We start from the raw sequence: 26,236 nt of genomic DNA, 5'->3' as shown, positions 1-26,236 counted from the left end.
AAATTCTATGCCAAGCTACATAAGGATATTAGGACAGATGACCAAAAGCTTGGTCAAGCAAGGTGACCATTATAATAATAAAAGCTGGAAATTCAGCTTCATTACTGGAAATCTGAAATAAAAAAAAGAAATGCTGGAAATACTCAGCAGGTCTGGCAGCATCTGTGGAGGGAGAAGAAGAGTTAATGTTTCAGGTCAGTGACCCTTCTTCAGAACTGGCAAATATTAGAAATGTGAAAGGTTATAAGCAAGTAAAGCAGGGGTGGGGCAAGAGATAACAAAGGAGGTGTAGATAAGACAAGGTCACAGAATAGCTGACCAGAAAGTCATGGAGCAAAGGCAAACAATATGTTAATGGTGTGTTGAAAGACAAAGCATTAGTACAGATAGGGTGTTAATGGACTGAAAATTGAACAGTCGCAAGTACAAATATGAAAAAAAAGTGGGTAAGCAAACTGAACAAACTAAGATGAAATAAAATAAAATAAACACAAAAAAAAAGAACTAAAAATAAAAGTAAAATGGGGGCCCTGTCATGCTCTGAAATAATTGAACTCAATGTTCAGTCCGGCAGGCTGTAGTATGCCTAATCGGTAAATGAGATGCTGTTCCTCGAGCTTGCGTTGATGTTCACTGGAACACTGCAGCAATCCCAGGATAGAGATGTGAGCATAAGGTAACCATTATTGCTGTTACAATTTTTACAAGTCTACATTAGATATTCTCTTGGGTTCACTCCTATAAGTAGAGTTTGCATTCTGTAGGATGCTACCGAAGAGTCTGGGCTTCCAGGGTGAAATGGACATCTCTTGTAACTTTACTTAGCTTGGAGATCACCTGGAGAGAACAATGAGACAGGACTTGACTGATTTCATCCGTGCTGTTAAGTCTGCAGTCACAACAATCAATGGCCAGGCTGAGGGAGTGCCCAGCAGCAGAAGTATGGGTAAAATGCGCATGCAGAACAGTACTGCTCCTCTCTCAAACAGAAGCAGAGATTAACTCTACTGTTAGCTCTCTACAATGTCCTCTCAGATAGTAGAAAGCATGGAGGGCCAGGGCAACCATAAAACTAGCAGAGACTAAAGCCTGAAATCTTGGGCTTACCTACTGGGAGTCAAGGCTCTCTCAATCCCAAGAGGTTCTAAAAGTCATACCGTAGCCAGTCATTTGCCTGAGGCAGCACCTAGATGAAACAAGGTATTAGGTGTAAAAAATCAAATATCAGAGATCATCACAAAGTGGAAACACTGGCAAACAAAACAGTAGGCAGTTACACACACACATAAAAGAAAAATGATGCACATTTATATAAGCGCCTTCCATGACCACTGGACATCTCAAAGCACTTTACAGCTAATGAAGTACTTTGGGAGTGTGGTCACTGTTGTAATGTAGGAAATGCAGCAGCCAATTTGCACATAGCAAACTCCCACAAACAGCAATGGGATATTGACCAGATAATCTATTTTTGTGATGTTGGTTGAAGGAATATTGGCCAGAATACCAGGGATAACGCCCTTGCTCTTCTTCAAAATAGTGCCATGGGATCTCTTATGTCCACCTGAGAGGGCAGATAGGCCCTTGGCTTAATATCTATTCCAGAAGATGGTATCTCTGACAGTGCAGCATTCCCTTAGTACTGCATTGGAGTATCAGCCTTTATTTTTGTGCTCAAGTCCTAGAATGGGACTTGAACCCAGAAGATTCTGACTCAGAGGCAAAAGTGCTACCAACCGAACAAGGGCTGACACACAGGTAAAGGAATAAGAACAATTATCCTTTGTATAGGCAGTGTTCGTCCTAGGGTTTTCCAGCAGCTGACAGGAATAAGGCTTTTTGGAAATTGAGTGAGAGTTCAAGGCTCTTTGTGCAGGTTACGTTACTATGGCTGGGTTTCTACCTCCTTTAGGGCTTTCATGATGCCTCTTTGTAGAGCAAATCTATGCAGCATGCAGCAGATTTCACCACAATCCTTAAATCTTAGCCAGGCTGTATGATAGGACACCTCCAGACCCATCCAAATAACCAGAGTTACATAGAACTAACAGCACAGATGCATGTCGTTCAGTCTAACTGCTCTATGCCACTGTTTATTCAACATCTGAGCTTCCTCCCATTCTACTTCATCTAACCCGATCAGTATATCCTTCTATTCCTTTGTCCCTCACGCATTTCCCTTTAAATGCATCCATGCTATTTGCCCCAACTACTCCATAGAATAGTAAATTCCACATTCTAACCATTTTCTGGGTAACGGAGACTCTCCTGAATTGGAAACAGCTTCTCTACATCAACCTTTTCATTCCCCTTCATAATTTTAATAATCGCTATCAGGTCATCCCCCTATCTTCTCTTTTCTAGAAAGGCCCCAGCCTGTTCAGTCTTTCCCAATAGTTGCATCCTCTCAATTCTGGTATTGTCCTTGTAAATCTTTTCTGCACCTTCTCCAGTGCATAGTTATCATTTTTGTAATATGGAGACCAGAACTATTCATAATAATCGGTCACATCACCAAGGTTCCCTGTTTTTCAATTCCGTTCCTCTAAAAATGAACCCCAGTGCTTTGTTTACATTCTTAAAGCAAAATGAAGCATTGCATCAGCTTGCAAATGATATGCTTCAAAATTAGACACATGTGCCTCATTATACTTCTGTTCAACTGGTGTTACTGAATCCTGAAAAACTGTCATGGCCGCAGAGGGTAGACTCGATTGTGCGGGAACTGCACTGCCATTCTGGGGTCAACATTTGGTGAGATGGTGAAGCCATCATGGCAACTCCCTGACTTACATGATAGTGTTATGAACACTGGACTTTGTAGTATGGTTATGTTTTAAAAACTTAGACCTTTAATGCAGTGTAAAATCTGCCCAGTGTTATGAAAGTGTTTTGTTAAAAATATTTTTTTTAAAAAGGAATTTGTAGTTAAGCTAAATAAGTGTTTAATATCAAGGGGACAGTGAGGGAGCCAATTGGCAACAGTGTTGCTGTTTGTCAAATGGATTGGGTTAAAGATGAACAGAAGCCATGGCAACAGGAGCAAAAAAATTAACAACATCTGGGTGGGCAGAAAACTGTCAAGTTTTCTGGTCAACAGTCAGTGCGCATGTGTGATACCTCTGGAAGGAGACAAAAGTCAAGTGCTGCTAAAGTGTTAAGAAAGGACAGAAAAAGGAGAGAATTCCAAGGAAGAACAGAAGACCACAATCTAGCTCGTTTCTTGCAATTCCCTAAAAGACTCTGAAGTTCAGTGTGTCAATTTGTCTTGTTTCCTGTATTACAAGAAGGCCTGCTAAATTGCTTTTTAACGCCGCCTGAAGAGAACTAATTCTAGAAGATTCTTTAACAGTTGCTCAGAGGTTGGACTGTGTGCAAGTTTGGTGCAGTGAGTCTCAGCTGCTATTTTTTCAGGGGTGGGCAAGTGATCTGCCCGAGTGCGTTTTTTTTGTCTGTTAACAGAGCTCTGATCTAAAAATTCCTTTTTACTTTTTTTTTGTTAACCGTAATATGTGTGTGTGAGTGTGTGAGTAAAAAGGGACTTTAAAAATTGGTTAAGGTAGAAAAGGGGGCTTTTTAACATTTAGTGTTGGATTTTTAAACATTTGATCTATGTGATATTGTTTTACCTTATTACTAGTTAAGACTTGTTTTATAATAAACTGTTAATTTTGTTGTTCAGTAAAGAAACCTGGTTAGTGTGTTCTATTCTGGGGAAAAATAGTGTATCTGATTAAAGCTTTCCCCACTTGTGGAAACTGTCAAAGAATATGTTGTGACCTGTGGAGAAGTGGGACTGAATTAGCAGTGCACTCCTCCCACCTTGGTCGTAACACCAGAGACAAGCCAGGGATCTTGATTACCATGAGAACAAAGAACCCAGCTCAAAGACCCATTTGAAAGCAGGGTGGAAGGCTGTAACACCTAAAGGATAATGGGTATCGCTCTCCCAGACTCTCAGATTGTAAACAGGGAGCCAGGGCTTGAAAATTCAAAGTCATGTTGCAATTTTTAACACCTGGAAACAAAGGAAGGCCCAGCTGGTTTTGCTATGGTCTTATGGTCTCTGAGAACTGTAAAAGGCAAATGACTATTGACTTTTGTTCTGGATAAATTTGAAAGGCTTTTACAGGACTGCAGGCTGAAAGGAAGAAAGGAAGATCAGCAGTCAGCAGCAGCCTCGAAGCGAGAGGCACCAGTGCGCTTTTTCCTCGGGAGACAGCTGCTCTCAGATCATCGATACAGCAAAAGGCTACTAAGATTTGAACCTGGTTCAAAGGCTCGAGGTTTGCAAAAGGAGAAAAGACCAATGGGGTCACCAGAGATTGCCTTATTAATGGAAGTCCAGTCAAATGTGCTTGGAAGAATTAAGAGGACATTGGCTTTGAGAAGGTCATTAGGAGATCCAACCAGCTGGGAGGAGTTTTGTGGCATGAAGCTTTCAAGTGTGTTAATAAGTTAATGGGGAAAACCTTTCTCTGTAATTTAGTGTATTAGCTACCTATTAAGTATCATTTGGTTAATGTTGATTTTTAGTTTAGTTGTTATAATACGTCTTAAAACATGAAATCTTGTGTAATTCTTCAAATCGGTCTGTGGAGTTCATATCTCTTGTTTTAAAGTTAATGGTCTCTATTGAGCTTGTAATACTGTGCTGGTTATAAACAAATTGATTAAAAGAGTGTAATCCTTCAATGCAGATAGTGTCATTTTGCATGTAGTACATGGTGTGTAGTTTATAACCCCCTGAACTGTAAGAAATCCTGCTCTAAGGAACAAGACAAAATTACTTACTTGAACAAACAAGGCACCTGTCACTGCCTTTACACATCTATGTACTGCAGATTGATTGACATGGCAGATGTCACACTGGCATCTTGGAATGATTGGAAGCATAGCAGCCAAGGATTATTTTCACCTTTACAATAATTGTAGTTAATTCTAGCTGCACATTACTTTGCAGGACATTTCACTGCCTCCTTTTTGAATGGCAGTCTGTGCAAACACAGCTACTCTGACATATTGATATGCATGCAACTCATTCTGTAACTACAGGTGGAGGATACCCATGGATTGGCACAGAATGCCCATGGCATTTTGTTCCTCCAAAAACAAAGACTGGTGAATTCCCATAGGAAAACTCATTATGCTACTATTAAAGAAATTGGAGCAAAAAAAAAGCAGTGACAGAACAGTTGCCATGGGAATACATCATACATCAACAGCTAAGTGCCTGAAGAAGAAACATTTAAAAAGTGCTGTAACTTTTTCATGCTGTCTTCAGGTAAAAATATTTCAAAGCAATTCCGTAAATAGCCAAGGTCCTGACAAACACACCTCCCTCACCAATTTTATATGAATAAGTCAAATCAGAAATAACCCAGTAGGAGTCTTGGGAAATTCCAGAAGGATGTTAGTACATCATTCAGTTACATGTTGAAACTGTTAAACTGACGGGCACCAATGCCCCATAATGAAGTGCGACTGATAAATTGTATGTGGTGTAAATAAGCAAAGAATTGGCCTGCAAAATCTTCACCCAATTTCTAGCTTTTTTTGGTGAATTGTGAAGTCATCCACTTTGGATCTGAGAAAGACAAATCAACATATTTCCTAATGTTGAGAGACTTGGAGCTGCGGAGGAGCAAAGCGATTTAGGTTTCCACTTACACAAATAATTAAAAGCGTGTGCGCAGGTTCAAAACTAAATCTAAATGGTTAATGGGAGTTGAAATACAAAGGTGAGGAAGTTAGGCTTCAGTTGTATAGTACCTCAGTCAGACTCCGCCTAGAGCATCGGGTTTAGTTTTAGGGCACTGACCTGCAGGAAGGATTGATATTGGCCTTGGAAGGGGTACCGCGCAGTTTCACCAGAATTACACCAGGGCTTAAAGGGTTAAATTTTGAAGACAGATTACATAAACTTGGCCTGTATTCACCTGGGTTTAGAAGAATGAGTGTGACCTAATCGAGGTGTTTAAAATAATTAAGGGATTTGATAGTTTCTCTGTCGTTACCCTATCTCCTCTGGTGGGGTAACCCAGGACAAGAGGGAAAAATGTTAAAATTAGAGCCAGACCATTTAGGAATGAAATCAGGAAGCATATTGTCACACAAAGGATAGTGAAAATCTGGAGCTGCCTGTATTCAGGGCTAACCAATTTGGTAAAGGTAGTATTAAACAGGTCCCTGTATCTTCATACGCTAATGACCTAATGCCTGTTTCAGGCATGGACCCTAGATATCTCGATGTCTATATCCATATGGTAGTCACTGCTATTCACGCTCAGAATGAAAAGCAGGCACAATGTCATTGAATTTCTAGGCCAGTGTCTCCTTACCTATTTCTGCCATGCATTTTCTCAAGATAAAATAACATTCACAATGAATATGGAGAACAAACTATTCACACAATTTGATTTTTTTAAAGATAGCATTACAGGCTCTGAAATATAATGGGTCTGATTTTGTTTATACTTTTGGCTTACACAATCTCCCTGCTACTATGATCATATATAAAACTGCAGTGGAGAGATTAGTAAGGCTATTACAATATGCAGTAAAAACAAAACTGCTGGAAACACGCAGCAGGTCTGGCAGCATATGTGGAGATGAAAGGTCACTGACCTGAAACGTTAACTCTGCTTCTCTCTCCACAGCTACTTCCGGCATTTTTTGTTTTTATTTCAGATTCCCAGCATCTGCAGTATTTTGCTTTTATTTTCTTACAATATGTAACTTAACATCTACTGCAGAATAGTTTAATGTGAAATGATGGTGCAGTATATTCGGTCAAAGCTCTGGAGAATAGGAGGAATTCACAGTACACTGCAGCCTGGCATGACTGCTCCATGGCATCTTATGGAAATTATGACATTTTAAAAATTGATGGAGCCAAAAGCTAAAATAAAAATCCGTCAGCAAGAATTTGTATTCCAATCTTTTAAGCTGAAACATTGGTCAACTACAAAACCGACCATGGATGTCTCCTGATGCAGCAATTCAGTGAAAAACTTGTAAGTAAACCAGGAGGTTTTTTTTTCCTCTATGATTTCTATGGATAGCTACTTGAAGAGCCATGACCTGCAGGGCTATGAATCTAGTGCAGAAAGGTGGGATTAGGCTGGGTAGCTCTTAATCGACCAGCAGGACACGATGGGCCAAATGGCTTCCTTCTGTGCCGTAAGTTCTCTATGGTTTTCCTAGGCCTTGAGCACATTGCATCGTTCAAATAGAATATGGCTGATCCACAGCTCAACTCCATTTACCTGCATTTGCTCCATATCCCTTGATACTCTTATCTAGCAAAATTTTAATCAACCTCAGTTTTGAAAACTTCAATTGATTCAATAACCACAGCATTTTCAGGGAGGGGAATCTAGATTTCCAATATCCTTTGAGTGAAAAAGTGCACTTTGATTTCACCTTAAATCACCTAACTCAAATTTTAAGATTTTGCACCCTTGTTCTGGATTCCCCTTCAGAGAAAATAGTTTCTATATTCTATTATATTAATATTATACTCACAACATTTAAGGCGTATTTAGATGAGCACTTGAAACGCCATAGCATACAAGGCTATGGGCCAAGTGCTGGAAAATGGGATTAGAAAGCTTGATGGCCGGCACAGACATCCTCGATCATTTCGAAAATCTTAGATTAACTCCTTAACTATCTAAGTATAAGGGAATGCAAGCTAAGTTTATGCAATCTGTCCTCTTTAAAGCCCTAAATTGTTTCAATTGTAGCTCTTCCTCGTTCATAGAAATTGATCATTGAGCAGACTTAATAGCGGAGTCCAGAGAACATTTAAGGAAGTGGCATGGTGCTCTATTTAATCTAATGCAACCAAATCATTCTTTTTAATTGTAGTGCTTGTTCTTTCCCTGATATTGACTCATTGGCATTGATCATTAGCAGGCGTCTGTCTAGTAAGCTGGAAATTGTGGGTTCAAATCCCAGCGGTGCTTATTGGCTGCACTGATCTTTTATGGGTAACTTGCACTTCTGAAATAGCTTTTTGCACGGGCTTATCTGTACTCTGAGGACTTAACTCTGTCTATCCATTTAGACCTGGACTTCTTTTGATTGCTCTGACCTAAGGAAATCTGAGAAAGGAGTTAACTTTCAGAACAATTACCTTTTGATGGTTGTTGCCGCTGCCCCAGCAAGAAGGAAATGGGGTAAAGAAAGAAGCACGTGTGTATATATATCTGGAACTAAGTTTTAACAATAACAATAAAGTAAATGACCAATTAATTTGTTTTTGTGGTGTTGGCTCGGTCACCTGGAAAACTCCCTGCACTTTTTTGGATAGTACCATGGGAACTTTTACATCCTTTTGAACATTTTAATGTCTTATTTGAAAGACAGCACCTGACAGTATAACACTGCTTCAATACTATACTGAAATATAAGCCTAGATTACTCTGCTCATGTCCCTGGACTGCAGCTTAATACCATGAATTTTTGACTCAAGGTAAAAGCTTGCTGCAACTGAGCCATATGATGAATTTTGGAGCCAAGTAAAGGTAGTATTGCCCCAAAATGGTACCCTACAAGAGTGCACTAAATCCAGAACAGAGGTAATGTTACTGGTTTTTACACTTATGTATCTGATTGCCTGCTTCTGTGTTATTGTATATACAAGCTTGTGTTAGTAGACACCCTGCTCCATTAAGATTTGCAGAAACCAGTTAACAGATTTTAACTGGAGGATACCACTCTCACTGCGTACCCTTAGAGTTTGTCTTTTTCCCCCACCAAAAACATTGGATTTTTATTCTAATAAGATATTCTGTAATAGACTTTGCACATTTATTTCAGAAGTCTATTACTTCCAATTGTACAGCAACACTTTCCCAAGAAGAATAAAATCTAAAATGAAGCATCCATTTGGAAGGTCATTTGTATTCTTTAAAACCACCAGTGCATATTTCTTAATGAAATCAAAAACAGTGAACATCAATGATTTTTTTAAAAGTGCTTTCAACATGCTTTATACACAAGGAGATTGGTGTCTTGCACTTTGGGTCTTGGTATAGTTTCTGCACCAATATAACTGTTAGTATGAGTTGATCCTAGGTAACGTTCTGAGGAACATCCCAAATGGCGAAAGGCTATTCTTCCTGGGAGACTTCAATACACATGTTGAGGCAGACAGTGATTCATGGCCAACATGCCTTGGTCGTCATGGAGTGGGCAAGATCAAAGATAACGGACAGCGCCTTCTTGAGCTTTGTGCCCTGAATGAACTCTGCATCACCAACATTTTCTCCCAGGGCAGACATCGCCACAAGGTATCATGGCATCACTCAAGGTCTGGACATTGGCACCAGCTAGACCTAGTCATCATGAGGAGGTGCGATTGACAATCTGAGTTCTTTTTGCCTTCAGTCTGGTTCAGTAAATATACCGAGTCGGATGTGTAGGTAAAATCAAATACTTTATTTGCGCATTAGCCGGCGGACTTACTCTGACTCAGCGGCACTGACTCCAACAGAGTCTGTCGGGTTCACCAGAGTAAGTGACCGTTCGTGATACAGATACTACTGTTTATACATTAAGATTCATGCTACACCTCCTTGCTTAACCAATCAGTGCGGTGCAATTCAACTTCAACCACGTGATAACGTGCAGTACATCTGTTATTGAGGTTAACAATACACTCCATTCTCAATACATACTTGTTACTAATATAATATTGTTTTGCACAAGCAAGATAAAAGAAAGCAGACAAGCAAGATAAATTAGCAAAAGCAGAGAAGTCAGCAACGAACATTCTGGTCTCACTCCCCACATTTATCATGAGTTCTGTCTCTACCTTGTGACAGTTGATCCTGTTATCTTTATCAGGTTTGCATTCCTGAGTGCTTCGTGCAGTCTGCAGTTACACCAAGCAGCGGTCGTATAATGATAAGAGGGGCCCTGCTTTGTCAGGCGGATCGTCGGTGCTGAGCAGTACCAGGCTCAAGACTGCCAGCTAACTAACTTGTCCCACAATGCCTTGGGTAAATACTCCATTTTGAAACAATATGTGGCTATACTTTCAACTTGTATATTAGCTACAAGCTGCGTCCTGTTATCACTGTTTCTACAGAGTTACACAATCATGCCATAAAGGAACAGATGACCTTGTAATACAATCTCACACTCTCAGCCTTTACTTTTAACTATTTCATTGCGGTTTCTGCAACTTTAAATCATACTATCAAAGCTCAGCAAAACTACTTTTCCTAACCTGGCTACATTTCCCATCAAGCATAGTGCCATGCCGTTCTGCTCACTTCCACACGATCTGCCCAGTGTTCTTCATGCCTGCACCTACCATAGCACAGATTGCGACACCGACCACTCTCTTATCAGGAACAGAGTGAAGGCGCACAGCTCCAAACACGATAGCCTACCACGCATCTAAATTCTTTGCATAAGCAATGATGCAAATACCAGCACTTCGCACTGTCGCTAGAATGCTTGCTACCCACCAAAACCTTAATGGGAACCACTGATGCTGGCATTGATGAAGCTTGGAAGTCACTAAGCCCAATCATCTATGAAGCAGCAGAAGCATCATTTGGTAAAGGTGGAACCATTTAAGGGTTCCCAGGGCTAGTTCGAGACCTACTCAGCTGAGTATCATTGATACAAAAACAAAGCCTACATGATGCATAACATAAACCCAACAGCTAAGACTGCACAACCTGACAGTAACCACGACAGTTGTGCAAAGGAGAGGAGATACTGCGCAAACACTGATCAGCTTATGTCAAGAAATCTGAACTGCATGCGACAAAAGGAAATCTACGAGATATGTACGAAAGGATCAAGAGGGTGCTTGGCCCTGCCATCACCGAAGTTGCTCCCCTGAAGTCGGCAGATGGTGATGTACTCATTGACAGAAGTAAATAGATGTCCTGCTGGGCTGAACACTACTGCGAGCTGTATTCCTGAGAGTTGGACTCTCCTAGTTTGCGCTTGATCCTCTCCTGCAACTTCCTGAAATGGTTGAGTCAGATGAACAGCCCTCATCACTGCAGCTCGAGAAGCCCATAGACCGCCTAACAAACAGAAGGATACCTGGCAAGGATGGAATCTCAAGCAAACTGCTCAAGCACGGAAAGTCCCATCTATTGCTGTGTCTCCATTGGAAAGTAGGCTCTGTTCCACAGGAGATACGTGATGCCAAAATAATCACACTGTACAAAAACAAAGACAACAAAAGACTGCAACAACTACAGGGGCATCTCACCTCTTAGTGCCACGGGGAAGGGCTTTGCTTGGGTCATACTTAATAGACTCCATTTACTTGCAGACCGAGCATACCTGGAAGCACAGTGCTGTTTCCGTGCAGCAGATCTACTGTGGATATGATCTTCTCCATACGCCAGCTACAAGAGAAGTGTAGAGAACAGAGTATACTCCTTTACCTTACTTTTGTAGATCTCACTAAGGCATTCAACACTGCCAGCAGAGCAGGGGTCTACAAGATTTTGGTAAAAATTGGCTGTCCACCAGAGCTCCTCAGTCTCATCCTCTCCTTCTATGGCAACCTGCAACCAAACTGTACAGTTTGATGGCTCCACTTCTGACAGTTTTGGAGTGACGAATGGAGTGAAACAGGGTTGTATCCTCGCCCCCACTCTGTTTGGCATCTTTTTTCTCCATGCTCTTGACTTTGCCTTCTTTGCAGATAGGGAAGGAATCCACTTGCACTCTAGGTCAAACAATAAGCTCTACAATCTATCAAGGCTGAAAGTGAAGACAAAAATACAGCGCATCCTGATCAGAGAACTCCTCTACACTGATGATGCTGCGCTAGTCGCCCACACGGAGACTCAGCTACAAAGACTCATGGACTGTCTCTCCCACACCTGCAACTTGTTTTCCTTGACTATAAGCATAAAGAAAACCATGGTCATGGGACAAGGTGTTGCATCTCTGCCCCGATCACACTAAATAACACTCTACTGAAAGTGTTTAGCAAATTCTGCTACCTTGGGTCCACAGTGACAGAGAATCTGTCCCTTGATGTAGAGTTCGATACAGATGTAGGGAAAGTGGCTACCACCTTTGGTTGACTCATGAAACATGCATGGTTTGCATGGTTTCCAAGCTGACCCTTAGGACCAAGCTGATGGGTTATAAGGCCTCTGTCCTCAGCACTTTGCTGTATGGCTGGGAATCAGGGGTGTTAAGAAAACTTGCTATGCAAAAGGGGGAGATTTTAATTCATCAATTAGAAACCTGCATCAAACTTTTAGTGGAACCGAAAAAGCTGGAATTCTGCAGTTAAATGTTTTTTTAAAAAAAGCTGGCAGCCAAGATGGCCACTGCAATTGCAATTGAACACTTCACACATTCCAAGGCCTCAAAGCGGGTTCACATTTCTGATGAGCATGTACCCAAGACAATGGCTTGCTCTATTTAGTGAACCACAGGAGATTGCATTAATTAGCAGGACATTCAAAGCCCTCACGGCACATTAACCTTGAAAGGGTCAACCCTTCCAGGTGTAAACATTAACATCCTGAGGCCAAAGGGACTGAAATTCCTCAACTTGAATTTCATTAGAAGGTTCGTGACAATACACTGAGGCAGTCATTTGGCAGTCTGTCCATCTCTGCGAAAGCTGGGCATTTTCCCTTGGACAAAGCCAGAAGGTCTCTCTCTTCTCTCCAGAAGACCTCATGTGGGGGCATGCAAAGCCCAGCTGCTGGTTACTGAATCCAAGACAAAGACACCAGAGGAAGAAAGCCACCTATAATTCTGCCTACAAAAAAGTCTGAACCAGGTGGGCCAGCCACAAATTGCACATTTACCAGCAAAAGATTTCAAGAACACAACCTTAGCCAGAAGACAACAGAAGCATCCAACCGCACAGACTGTTTATTAATTTGTGTGTGTTCTGGACTCTAATCCAACCACAAATCTACCCCTCATCACTCTGTAATCTATTTGTGGATGTGTGTGATTTTTGTCTGAATGTGTGCGTGAATGTGTAGTGTAATTTTCTTTTAGATCGGGTTTAGATTGCTAAGTATAATAAACTCACCTCTTTCTTGTTTAAATTCTTTTACCATCACAACAAAGGTAAAAGGTAAAACACTCACTGAAGTGGTAAGAACATCCACTATTTTAAAAGGAATAAACCCGCTTGTCCTTTCTCTTAATTGACCATAACAGGGGAGACTTAGTTTAGTTTTAGTTTAGAGATACAGCACTGAAACAGGCCCTTCGGCCCACCGAGTCTGTGCCGACCATCAACCACCCATTTATACTAATCCTACACTAATCCCATATCCCTACCACATTCCCACCTGTCCCTATATTTCCCTACCACCTACCTATACTAGGGGCAATTTATAATGGCCAATTAACCTATCAACCTGCAAGTCTTTGGCATATGGGAGGAAACCGGAGCACCCGGAGGAAACCCACACAGACACAGGGAGAACTTGCAAACTCCACACAGGCAGTACCCAGAATTGAACCCGGGTCGCTGGAGCTGTGAGGCTGCGGTGCTAACCACTGTGCCACTTGTGACCCCTCCTCACCTGATTTTAACAATGGGCGACTTACAGCTAACAGGAAAAGAATTTCCATCTGCGCTGTCTGCGGCTGTATACCCTGGCAGGACAAAATCACAAATGCAGCAGTCCTCTCAAAGGCAGAGCTCCCTAGTGTGTTGGCACTAAACAAACAGAGTCGGCCTCGGTGGATCAGACATGTCCGCAGGATGGAAGACGGTCGCATACACAAGGACCTTCTATATGGAGAGGGAATCGTGGCCAGACGACCAGTTGCGTTTCAAGGATGGTTGTAAGCATAACCTGAAGGCCCTAAATGTTGACTATCGCACCTGGGAGTCACTAGCTGGTGAAGACGGAAATGGTGACACACCCTGTGGACTGGTGTGCACTAATATGATGACCAATTGCTTGGCAACAGGCGCCTATATCAAAAACAACAACTCACAGCATCACTTGGCAGCTTCACATGCAGCAGAACCTGCCTCTCAAGGATTGACCTTCACAGCCATCAGCAAAGTTGCACCAAGACACCTCACCTAAATGGATTGTTTGCTGCGTGTTCATCATCTTTCGTAGATGGAAGGATGCCAACCAATGGGCTAGTGAAAACACCAATACATACTTTCATGTATGCATTGACATGTTTTCATGCATTTACTGGTAGATTTATTGCCATACGCCGCCCTATGTCTTTTGACTCAAGCATGGAATATTTGTTCATAAGAATGAAAGTTTGGGTATACTCTACTGTCCAGTTGGTGAGTGCACTTACATGGATTATATTTTCCTCACAGTATGTACTGTTACAAAAGATGAAGAATAAACTGGTGTGGAAAGGTATTATTATTCATAGGCTTTCTACAAACTGCATTACACATGTCTATGTTAATTTCCTCTTTATACACTGCTAAGATGTACATAAAAAGCTTGTTTCTTAATTTGTCAGTTAGAAAGAAAGAGAAATAATCTGAATGGGATGAAATTCTTGTCTAGTTATAACAAGCATATGGTTTTTAAACAACAAAGTAGCTTTTGGATCTCAAAAGGATGAAGTAATGTGGTTGCTTTTAGTGACATATGGGTGATGATCCTGACTGCCATTTCTAAACTCCTCCTCATAAACATTAAATGCACTGTGTCATTGCTCTCACTGTGATCCAAATCTTGTTCCTATTAACACTCTTGGATTAATACATCTGAAGCTTGATATGGAGCACATGAGATATTGTACCTTTTCTCCCCCCCCAAGGCCAATATAGATCTTCAACAAACAACAAGACTAATTTAGAAGACCTACATTTATTTGGTGCCTTTCATAACCACAGGGCATCCCAAAATGCCTTATAGCCAATCAAGTACTTTAAGATATAGTCACTGTTGTAATGTAGGAAATGTGGCAGCCAATTTGCACACAGGAAGCTCCCACAAACAACAATGTGATAATGACCAGATCACCTATTGTTGTGATGTTGATTGAGGGATAAATATTGGGCACAATAGAAATAACTCCACTGATCTTCTTTGAAATAGTGGCATAGAATCTTTTTCATCCACCTGAGAAGGCAGATGGGGCATCAGTTTAACATGCTATCTGAAAAACGCCACCTCTGACACTGCAGCGCTCCCTCAGGTACAAGGGATTTGGTTAGGTGAAAAAAAAAACTAGGAGAAACTGGAATATTTTCTTCAGAACAAAGGAGGTTAGGAACTAACTCCGATTGAAGGGTTCAAAATGATGAGGGTTTTTACTAAGGTAAATCATTGGTTGGTGAGTCAGTAATTATAGTGCATAAGTTTAAGATCATTAAAAGAACAAACTGAGCATTTAGGAGATTTTTAAAGAAGGTTATTAAGACAGTTAAGCTCAGTTACAAATGGTATCCGTCTCGAGAGACGGTGGACTGCACCTGGGTGGTACGTCAGCTGGAGTGCCCTCTCCCAGGTGCAGGCCTGGGCAAATAGTATGGAGAGCCTGAGCTGCTGAAGCATCGGGTCGCGCCCCCCCCCCCCCCCCGGCTCACAACATGTGATGGGTTCGGGTCGGATAGGCTCTATATTCGGTGTCCAGCATTCAGGCTCGGGTCGGCTGTAGTCAGGTTTTGTTTTGTATTGTTTTCTTTTTAATCTCCATTTTGATGTGATTTTTTTTCTATACTAACAATGTTTGATATTTTCGGATTGGCTCGGGCACGAACAAAAATTGAAGGGCCCAGGTCGAGTTCAGATTGGCTGTGGTCGGGTCGGGTTTTAATTTTATACCCAAGCCAGGCTTTAACGGGACTTCACTCCAGATTTTCTTTCATGGTTTACTCCCTTAGCCACCTTCTCTACTGAGACATCCACAAGGCAGTGAGCTATTGACACATAGCTAGGGGTTTGGTTCTGCATGACATGCGTCTGGGCGCCAGGTCTCCTGAGAGTCCAGTGTAATTTAGCCTGGGACTGCAGGGTACCCAGTTTACGTATGTCACCATGGTAAGGCACTATATAGGGCTTGCTGCTGGAGAGGCTACGTATTGGTAGGGAGAGGCTTACACACTTGGCTCTCTTTTTCACAATATGTGTACTTGTACCGCTAGCCAACAGTGAAGGTTGAAAGCGAGAGGTGACAAGCAGACTAACCGTTACGCACCACCCACTACACCACACACTTGTGGTATCGCATCAACTGGAGACACACAAGACATGGAATATCCTACCAGAAATAATACTGATACCAGTATAAAGCATTTTGAAGAAGGGACTGATTGGATAAATAGACTTGCACCAATATTATGCTTTTTAAAAAAAACACAATGCTATTTTGGACCATTTTATCATTGTGTAACTGAGCTTAACAGTTAAAAACTTTAGAAGCATGTTCTTATCCACAGTGCATCCAAAAAGAAATAAGCAAAGAACATATTGTACATGGATGGGGATTAGAGAAATTAGTGTTATGCCTGAGTGAGGAGTCTCTGCAGTCGGACTGAATGCTCAAACGCTTTACCTCACTCAAATGCTCTCATTGGAATCGACAATGGTTTTGATCTGCAGTCATCTGCTCTGCCCATCAGATCATAGAGTAAACCCTCTAATCTAACAGGTTCCAAGCACATGCTGTGACCATCTGCTGCTTTCCAAGACCTCGACTCCTGAGGAAGATCTTAGACTGCATCCTTTTTATGGTATTACATAATATTTAAAGCACAGAAACAAGCCATTTGACCCAACAGGTCTATGCCAGAGTTTATGTCCCATAACAGCCTCTTCTTACCCTTCTTAATCTAACCCCATTAATGTATCATATTCCTTTGTCACTTATATGTATCTAGCTTGCCCTTAAATGCACCTATGCTAGTGACCTCAACTACTCTTGTGGTGGTGAGTTCCACATATCAAATAATCTCTGGGTAAATAATTTTCTCCTAAATCCCACCAGTCAGGAAGAAACAGGCAGGTAGTGTAGGAGACCCCTGAGTGCATCTCACTCTCCAACCAGTATTCAGTTCTGAATACTGAGGAAAGTGATGGTTCATCTGGGGATTGCAGACAAGGCCATGGCACCACAGCTGACTCAGCTGCACGGGGAGCACAAAGAATACTGGAAGAGCAATAATGATAGGAGATTCAATAGTCAGGGGAACAGACAGGTGCTTTTGTGGTCGCAGACGTGAATCCAGGATGGTATGTTGCCTCCCTGGTGCCAGGGTCAAGGATGCCACTGAATGGCTGCAGAGCACCCTGAGCGGGAAGGATGAACAGCAAGCTGTCGTGGTCCAAATTGATACCAATGACATAGGTAGGAAGAGGGATGCGGTCCTGCAGAAAAAGAGTTTAGTGAGCGAGATAAGAAATTATCAAGCAGGACTTCAAAAGTAGTAATCTCCAGATTACTCCCTTGCACGTGATACTGGGAATAAAGTGCAGATAAATGCGTGGCTGGAAAGATGGTGCAGGAGGGAGGGCTTTAGATTCCTGGGACACTGGGACCAGTTCTGGAGAAGATGAGAGCTGTACAGGCCGGACGCGTTGCACCTGGACAGAGTTGGGACAAACTTCCTTGCGGGGTAATTTGCTAGTGCTACTGGGGAGGATTTAAACTAACTTGGCAGTGGGGTAGAAACCAGAAGGAAATATCAGAGAGGAATACAAAGGTGCACAGAATACTGGGAGAGAGAGATAGCACTAGAGTAGGGAACAGTAAGTTATTAGGTGTGGTCAGAGTTAAGGAGAAAGTAATAATGTCTGATTAAGGTTATTGTATGTGAATGCAGAGAGAGTTGTTAATAATATTGGTGCGTTACAGGCGCAGATTGACATGTGGAAATATGATGTTACGGCTATATGCAGAGATCTGGCTCAAAGAAAAGCAGGACTTGGTGTTCAATATTCCTGGATACAAGGTGCTCAGGAAAGATAGAAAAAGGAAGTAAAGGGGGATGAATGGCAGTATTGATTAAGGAGAGCATTGCAGTGCTGGACAGAGAGGATATCCTTGTGGGGTCAAGGGCGGAATCTATTTGGCTAGAGTTAAGGAACAAAAAAGGTACAATTACATTGTACATAGGCTACCAACTAGTGGAAAGGATGAAGAGGAACAGATTTGCCAGAAAATTACAGAGAGATGCAAGAATTATAGAGTAGTTTAATAATCCAAATATAGACTGGGATAGTAGTAGTGTAAAGGGCAGAGAGGGGCAAGAGTTCCTAGAGTGTGTTCAGGAAAATTTTCTAGAAAAGTATATTTCCAGTCCAACAAAAGGGGAGGCACTGCTGGACCTGGTTCTTGGGAATGAGGTGGGCCAAATGGATCAAGCATCAGTAGGGGAACATTTAGGGGACAGTGATCACTGTATCATAAGTTTTAAGTTGGTTATGGAAAAGGACAAAGAACAATCTAGAGTAAAAATAATTAACTGGGGGAAAACCAGCTTCAATGGGTAAAAATGGATATGAGCCGAATAAATTGGGATCAAAGATTGGCAGGTAAAACAGTAGCTGAACAATGGGCTACCTTCAAAGAAGAGATAGTTCAGGCAAGGTATAAATCCCTAGCTCCCTGGATGACAAGAGAGATAGAGATGAAGATGAAGAAGAAAAAAAGTGTGCTTATGACTGATGCCAGATAGATAACACAATGGAGAAGTGGATTGAATAGAGAAGGCTCAGAGGAGAAGCAAAAAAGCAAATAAGAGAATCAAAGAGAGAGTATGAAAAGAGACTGGCAGCTAACATAAAAGGTAATCCCAAAGTCTTCTTTTGGCATATAAATAGTAAAAGGGTGGTAAAAGGTGGAGTAGGGCTGATTAGGGACCAAAAGGGGGATTTACACATGGAGGCAGGGGGTATAGCTGAGGTATTGAATGAATACTTTGCATCTGTCTTTACCAAGGAACAAGTTGCTCCCAGGCCAGAGTGAAAGAGGAGGAGGTAATTAATACACTAGAATGATTTAAAATTGAGAAGAAGGAGGTATTAGATAGGCTGTCTATAGTTAGAGTGGATAAAGAACCAGGGTCGGATGAGATGCATCCAAGGATACGGAGGGAAGTGAGAATGGAAACGGAGGGAAGTGAGAGTGGAAATTGCGGAGGCATTGGACATAATTTTCCAGTCTTCCTTCGACTCAGGGGTGGTGCCAGAGTACTGGAGAATTGCAAATGTTACACCCTTGTTCAAAAAAGGATGTACAGATAAGCCCGGCAACTACAGGCCAGTCAGTTTAACTTGGGTGGTGGGGAAACTTCTAAAAACAAGAATTCAGAAGCAAATTAATCATCACTTGGACAAACGCAGATTAATTAAGGAAAGCCAGCACAGATTTGTTGAGGGAAAATCATGTTTAATTAACTTGCTGGAGTTTTCTGAAGAGGTAACAGAAAGGGTTGATGAGGGCAATGCTGTTGATGTGGTGTACATGAACTTCCAAAAGGCATTTGATACAGTGACGCACAACAGATCTGTGAGCACAATTATAGCTCATGGAATAAAAAGGATGGTAGCAACATGGATACAAAATTGGCTGAGTGACAGGAAACAAAGAGTAGTGGTTAATGGATGTTTTTCAGGCTGGAGGAAGGCTTGTAGTGGCATTCCCAGGGATCAGTGTTGGGACCCTTGCTCTTCCTGATATATATTAATGACCTACACCATGGTGTACAGGGCACAATTTCAAAGTTTGCAGATGATACAAAACTTGGAAGCACTGTGAACTGTGAGGCGGATGGCATAGATCTTCAGAATGACGTAGACAGTGTTACGACCAGGTGAGAAAGGTATCGACGGGTCTTTTACTGTCTTCACCTGGTCTTAGTGTAACAGGGTTTAATTTTTAAACACACTGTGTTTTGAGCTCCCCCTTTGTGAATCCTTGTTCACCACTTTCCAATTATAAGGCAAAGAAATGAACATAAACAGGCTTTCTTAGGTTTAAAGAAGAAAAATGAAATTTATTAAACCTTAAACTTAAACTCTACTACAGTTAACGCCGACAGATATATGATGCGCCCATGCTAGCATGCACACGTGATACACACATGCAAATAGAGACAGAAAAAAGAAGAAAAATAAAATGGAGAGGTTTCAGGCAATATCAGAAGAGTTTCTTGTTTACTGTGCTTCGAGCTCACTGTAATCCTTTCATACGTAGTCTTGCTTTTCGTTGGGGCCCAATGTTCTTCTTAAACCTTGTTCACTGTAGGAGACTTTTCTCTCTTGGGGTTCATGTGTCTTCAATGGTTTCCAAAGCTGGTGAGAGTGAGATGAAAGGAGACAGGAGAGAGGTGTTCTCAGTCCAGGAGAAAACAGCTTTCTGAGTCCAAATTCTCTGGCAAGTTCAAAAAACCAACAGCCAGTTAGGCATGTGACCAAACTGGTCTGACCACTTCTTCTGTGTATTGCGGAAGCAAGGACTGGGTCTCTTGTTCCAACACTATCTGTTACTATGCAAATGTCTTTCCAGTCAGGGGCTTGCAATTTTAAGTTTTAATGTTCATGTGGCAAAATTAATTTTCCTCATTCTTGGCAGGTGGGGGGCTTGCCTGACCAGGTTGGTGGAATGGGCAGGCCAGTGGCAGATGAAGTTCAATGTGGAGAAATGTGAAGTGATTAATTTTGATGGGAAGAACATGGATAGACAATATATCATAAAGGGTACAACTCTAAAGGGGTGTATGTGCATAAATCATTGAAGGTGTCAGGGCAGGTTAAGAGCAGTTAATAAAGCACGCAGTATCCTAGGCTTTATTAATAGCATAGCATACTAGAGCAAAGAGGTTATGTTGAACTTGTACAAGACACTAGTTTGGCCTCAGCTGGAGTACTGCATCCAGTTCTGGAAAGTTTAGGAAAAATGTGAAGGCATTGGAGAGAGCACAGAAAATATTCACGAGAATGGTTCCAGGGGTGAGAACTTCAGTTATGAAGATAGATTGGAGCAGTTAGGACTGTTCTCCTTGGAGAAGAGAAGGCTGAGAGGAGATTAGGGATATTCAAAATCATGAGGGTTCTGAACAGAGTGTACAGGAAAAAGCTGTTCCCACTCATGAAAGGATCGAGAACGAGAGGGCACAGATTTAAAGCGCTTAGCAAAAGATGCAAAAAGGCACCACGAGGAAAAACTTCCTGATGCAGTGAGTGGTTAAAATCTGGAATGCGCTGCCAGAGAGTGTGGTGGAGGTAGGTTCAGTTGAGACATTCAAAGGGGAATTAGACTGTTATCGGAAAAGGAAGAATGTGCAGGGTTCCAGGGAGAAGGCAGGGGAATGGCATTGTGAATTGTTCATTTGGACAGCCAGTGCAGACACAATGGGCTGAATGGCCTCCTTCTACACTGTAACAATTCTGTGACTCTATCGACAGACCACTCCCTAACAAATATATATGCTTGTTGGACGATCTTATATTTATTGCCCTTGTTCCGGTCTCACCAGCTCGTGGAAAAATCTCTGCATCTACCCTATCAAACCTCTTTATAATTTTAAAGACCTCTGTCAGGTCACCCTCCTAATCTTTTCTAAAGAGTCCCAGCCTGTTCAGTATTTTCCAATAGGTTCTGGAATCAGTCTAGTAAATCTTTTTGCACCCTCTTCGTGCCTGTATATTTTTATAATGAGAGCAGAATCGTTACTGTCACTCCAGGTGTGGCCTCACCTATCACCTTCTCAAGATAATTGAGCGAGAAATACAAATATGATTTACCAGCTCTTGCATTAAATAACCGGAAACCAAGACTGCACAAAAACACGGTTATAAAATTGTTTTCCATTATGCGAGAGAGCCCAGTCATCTTTAATTCAAAAGTACTTTCTATCGAAAGTCGGTAAACCTTTGCGTTTTGTACGTCACCGACTGTTAAATTAGCACTTGCCAGGTCCCAGTTTTTAGTAAGCGTTAAGCATGAAAACTCATCCTTTAGAGCCCTGTTCTTTTGTTTTAACAGTGAGTCGAACAATTAGACTGGAATTACATTCATCAAATTGGTCGTTTATTTAAAGAGAGGAAATTCTTATCGTTGAATAATGTTCGAGCTGGGTTAAATAGACCCACGTGCGTAGATGAACACGTTCAAGGAAAATGGACTAACTAGTAATTCTCGGGTAAACGAATCGTTACTACTTGGCGCTGTTCTGTTAAACTGTAACGTTTGTTTGTAAGGAAACAGGGGCACAAAACTTGCTTACACAAGATGAACCCAAACTCGGCACGGTCCAAATATAGGCCAGTCGCATCAAGACTACGGCGAGGTCTGGAAATATAATCACACCACGTACAGGAAACCTGTGCAACAGGACAACCTCGTTAAATACAATCACATCAAGGACAGGATAACTGCTTGAAATACAGTCACAAGTGCAAAAAAAAACTCACTACGAATACAAACATAGGCAATAAAAGCAAAATACTGCGGATACTGGAAATCTGAAATAAAAACAAGAAATGCTGGAACCACTCAGCTGGTCTGGCAGCATCTGTGGAAAGAGAAGTCAGTGACCCTTCTTCGGAACACAGGCAACCCGTACTACTGGACAACCTTAGGAAATACAAATCAAGTACAGGAAACCTATACTCACCCATATAAAACAGCGTTAAATGGAGCGACATCATCAAATAAACACCTTCAGCCAACACAAAAAACAAATGTCTCACACTGCCAAACTCAATTCCTCAAATGCTTACATAATGGAAACCTATCCAATGTAACACACCAAATATAGTATTGCAACTCATGCTAAGAACGATCCCATATAAAAGACACATCATCCTATTACATATCTCCAAATCCATCGTTATGGAATGGGATACCGAAAAATCTAATGGAGCAAGCGCACCAAATACAAAACCCCATTCTGTTGAACATCCGACATCAAACCCCAAGTACAGCAGCCTCAGGATCTAGATAACACTACACAGCCCACTGAACACATCAAATCAAGAGAATCCTTCTAAATATCTCCATCAGCTACAACACCACAATATCAAGCAAAAGATGCCACTCCAACGGACGGTCAAGCACATCCCAGAAATAATCTTAAATCCAACTCTTCCCAAAATGGAAAGCTACTTTAGATGGCGAACTCTGCTTCCGCTCACCCTGGGTACTGGCATATTCTTCTGCCTAGAGTTACATTGGGAGAATTGCAAGAAATGCAGTGCATGGTTTGGAAAATCATTAGCACCGAGTAGTTTCCCGGTGCTATTCTCGAAGTAGACTTACTTGGGAAGTGTGAGCAGTAGCGAGAACTTCCCTGTTAAACGGTGCGGGTCTCGCTGTCGGCTCTTTTCTCTGCGGTCCCCGCTATCTCCGGATTGTGCCGCAGAGCTCAGTCGGCTTCTGGTGCAGATCTGCTGGGTCGTGCCGCAAAACTCAAGCCGAGTCCTGTTTGCAAGCTCAGGGTTATTCCCGAAGCAGCTCAGACTACGTTAAGAGCGCTATATAAATACACGTTCTTGTTGGTGGCGATGGAGCAGAGCTCCTGGCAATTTTATAATCAGTCAGCTCATGGTGCAAAGCTAAGCCGGGTCTTGATGCAGAAAACCTCGCGAGTGAGTGATGGTCTCACTTGGATCCAAAAGAATTCTCCTTTATAATCACTATTCCAGCACTTCCCAGAGGGAAGTGTACTGTGCCCCAGGGGGAGTGCTGGAAACGCTGAAGTGAATGAAGAATTACCGCCTCTCTCTCGACCATTCAGGCCAACATAACTGCGCAAGGACCGCCCTACGTAGCACTGAGAGATACGGACTTCCAGCCTGAGATAAGGGGGAGGCTGCGAGACGCACCAGCAGAAAAGAGATTACACCAGACAGGTAAGTCGCAGAGAGCCACAGAGACATTCACGAACAGGGGATTCACAGCCAGTGACAGATAGACACACTCACTGCCAGAAATCACAGCCAGTGACAAAGAGACATACGCTCACGAACATAGATCACAGCCAGTGACACAGAGGCACACACTCACTGACAGAGAAATCACAGCCAGCGATATAGAGGCACACACTCACTGACATAGATCACAACCAGTGACACAGAGACACATGCTCACTGACAGAGAAATCACAGCCAGTGACACAGACACACACTCACTGACAGAGAAATCACAGCCAGTGATACAGAGTCACACACTCACTGACAGAGAAATCACAGCCAGTGACACAGAGGCACACACTCACTGACATAGATCACAGCCAGTGACACAGAGACACACAGTTACCAACAGAGAAATCACAGCCAGTGACACAGAGGCACACACTCACTGACAGAGAAATCACAGCCAGCGATACAGAGGCACACACTCATTGACAGAGAAATCACAGCCAGCGATATAGAGGCACACACTCACTGACATAGATCACAACCAGTGACACAGAGACACATGCTCACTGACAGAGAAATCACAGCCAGTGACACAGACACACACTCACTGACAGAGAAATCACAGCCAGTGATACAGAGTCACACACTCACTGACAGAGAAATCACAGCCAGTGACACAGAGGCACACACTCACTGACATAGATCACAGCCAGTGACACAGAGACACACAGTTACCAACAGAGTAATCACAGCCAGTGACACAGAGGCAAACACTCATAATGAGAGAAATTGCTGAAGAAATCACTTTCAGTCACACATTGAGAGACACTGCTAAAGAAATCACCTTCAATTAAGAAATGTCTATGTGGCACAAACATTGAGAGAACCCTTCTAGCTGATAGAGTAATTACATGAAACCCAGCCATACACAAAGACATTCACTCACTGAGAGAGACCTACAAATACTGAGAAAAAATTTGACAGAATGAAAGACGTATTTCGATAGCACCTTTGATGACCTCCCAAAGCATATACAGCTGAAAAAGTACTTCTGAAGTACTGTAATGCAGAAAACAGCGAAGCCAATTTCTGGATAGCAAGCTCACAAAACAGCAATGTGATGGTCACTTTGTTTTGTGATGTTGATTGAGGGATTGGCTAGGACAGCAGGGATGACTCCCCTGCAGTTTTTCAAAATAGTACCGTGGGATCTTTTGCATTCACCTTAGAGAGCTGGCAGGGCCTCAGTTTAATATCTCATCCAAAAGCTGGCACCTCTGCCGGTACAGCAATTCCTCAGTCATGTATTGGTTTCAGTCTGGATTTTGTGCTCAGTAATCTGGAGTGGGCTTGAACCCACAGCCTGCTGACTCAGAGGTCAGAGTGCTACCCATTCCCATTGTGTCACAACTGACGGAGAAATTATACTCAGTGACATAGACACTCAAACCTGGATGGTGAGAGAAATAGAGAAATTACACCCAGTGACATATGGAGCCATAGAGAGTGCACCCGATGGGCTGAATTTTATTCCTGTGGTGGGTGAAAAGATGCGGGCTGTCTGCCACCGTGCTGCCACGATCTAGTGTGCGGCAGCTGTTCTGCATATGCTGGGCGGTCTGCTCCCCCCGCCCCACCCCAATCACTTGGCGGGGGCGGGCTCTGCAACTCCGGCAATGGCGTCAGCTGCCTCTGTGCTGTCGCTGGCACCATTTTTAAAGGTCTGCCTGACCTGCACACTTGAAGCCTGTACCCTCCGCAACCTCCCCCCACCCCCACCCCCCGCCCCCACCCCCACACAAAAATGTTTCTTTTGCAAATTATTCAAGGTACTGATCAAAGTTATTTCATTCAGAAAAAAAAATTGATCTTTATATTTGGCTTCAACTTGAGGGAGGGAGGAGTGAGGGGATAGTCCTTATTTCTCATTATTATAATTTATTAAAGTTCTTAACCTCTTAATAATAATCAGCTTCCCTCAACTGTTCTTATTTTTTAAAATTCGGTTTTACTTAGGATAGTGTATGGCTTGCAGTGTGAGAGCACATTTTTGGTTTATTTTTCATTGCACCAGCATATATGAACTAACCGACAAGCAACTAGTACTCATATTTTCACTGTATGTGATTAGTAATTTCAGTATAAATTGATCACCATTATGCATTTCCATGGTGAAGTTGGTTTTTTGTCATTATAAACATTTAGTTGTTTTAGCTGTTTTGTTGCCATGCCAATGCAGGCTGGTTGAAGCCCGTATCCCAGAATCACAGAATAATACAGTGCAGAAGAGGCCCTTCGGCCCATCGAGTCTGCACCGATGCAAGACACCTGACCTGTCTACCTAATCCCATTTGCCAGCACTTGGCCCATAGCCTTGAATGTTATGACGTGCCAAGTGCTCATCCAGG

The 26,236-nt window shown here is 42.2% G+C and overlaps 1 protein-coding gene across 8 annotated transcripts in view; it reads right to left on the bottom strand.

Annotated features, from left to right (window-relative positions):
* Positions 1–23,762, bottom strand: part of syt12 (synaptotagmin XII) — a 263,045-nt gene extending 239,283 nt beyond the window's left edge. For 2 of the 8 annotated variants that reach the window (XM_068045994.1, XM_068045999.1), the window contains exons 1-2: positions 23,227–23,762; positions 1,108–1,186 (exon numbers count right to left, since the gene is read on the bottom strand). The gene's annotated coding sequence lies outside the window, so the exon portion shown is untranslated. Of the gene's footprint in view, positions 1–1,107; positions 1,187–22,192; positions 22,290–23,226 lie in introns of all 8 variants that reach the window. The other 6 variants (XM_068045991.1, XM_068045990.1, XM_068045995.1 and 3 more) reach the window with 4 other exon arrangements.
* Between the last annotated feature and the right edge of the window lie 2,474 nt (positions 23,763–26,236).

Source organism: Heterodontus francisci, chromosome 14, assembly GCF_036365525.1.
Source record: "Heterodontus francisci isolate sHetFra1 chromosome 14, sHetFra1.hap1, whole genome shotgun sequence".
NCBI lineage: Eukaryota > Metazoa > Chordata > Chondrichthyes > Heterodontiformes > Heterodontidae > Heterodontus > Heterodontus francisci.
The sequence above is the reverse complement of the archived record's forward strand: the minus strand, read 5'-3'. Positions and strand labels throughout refer to the sequence as shown.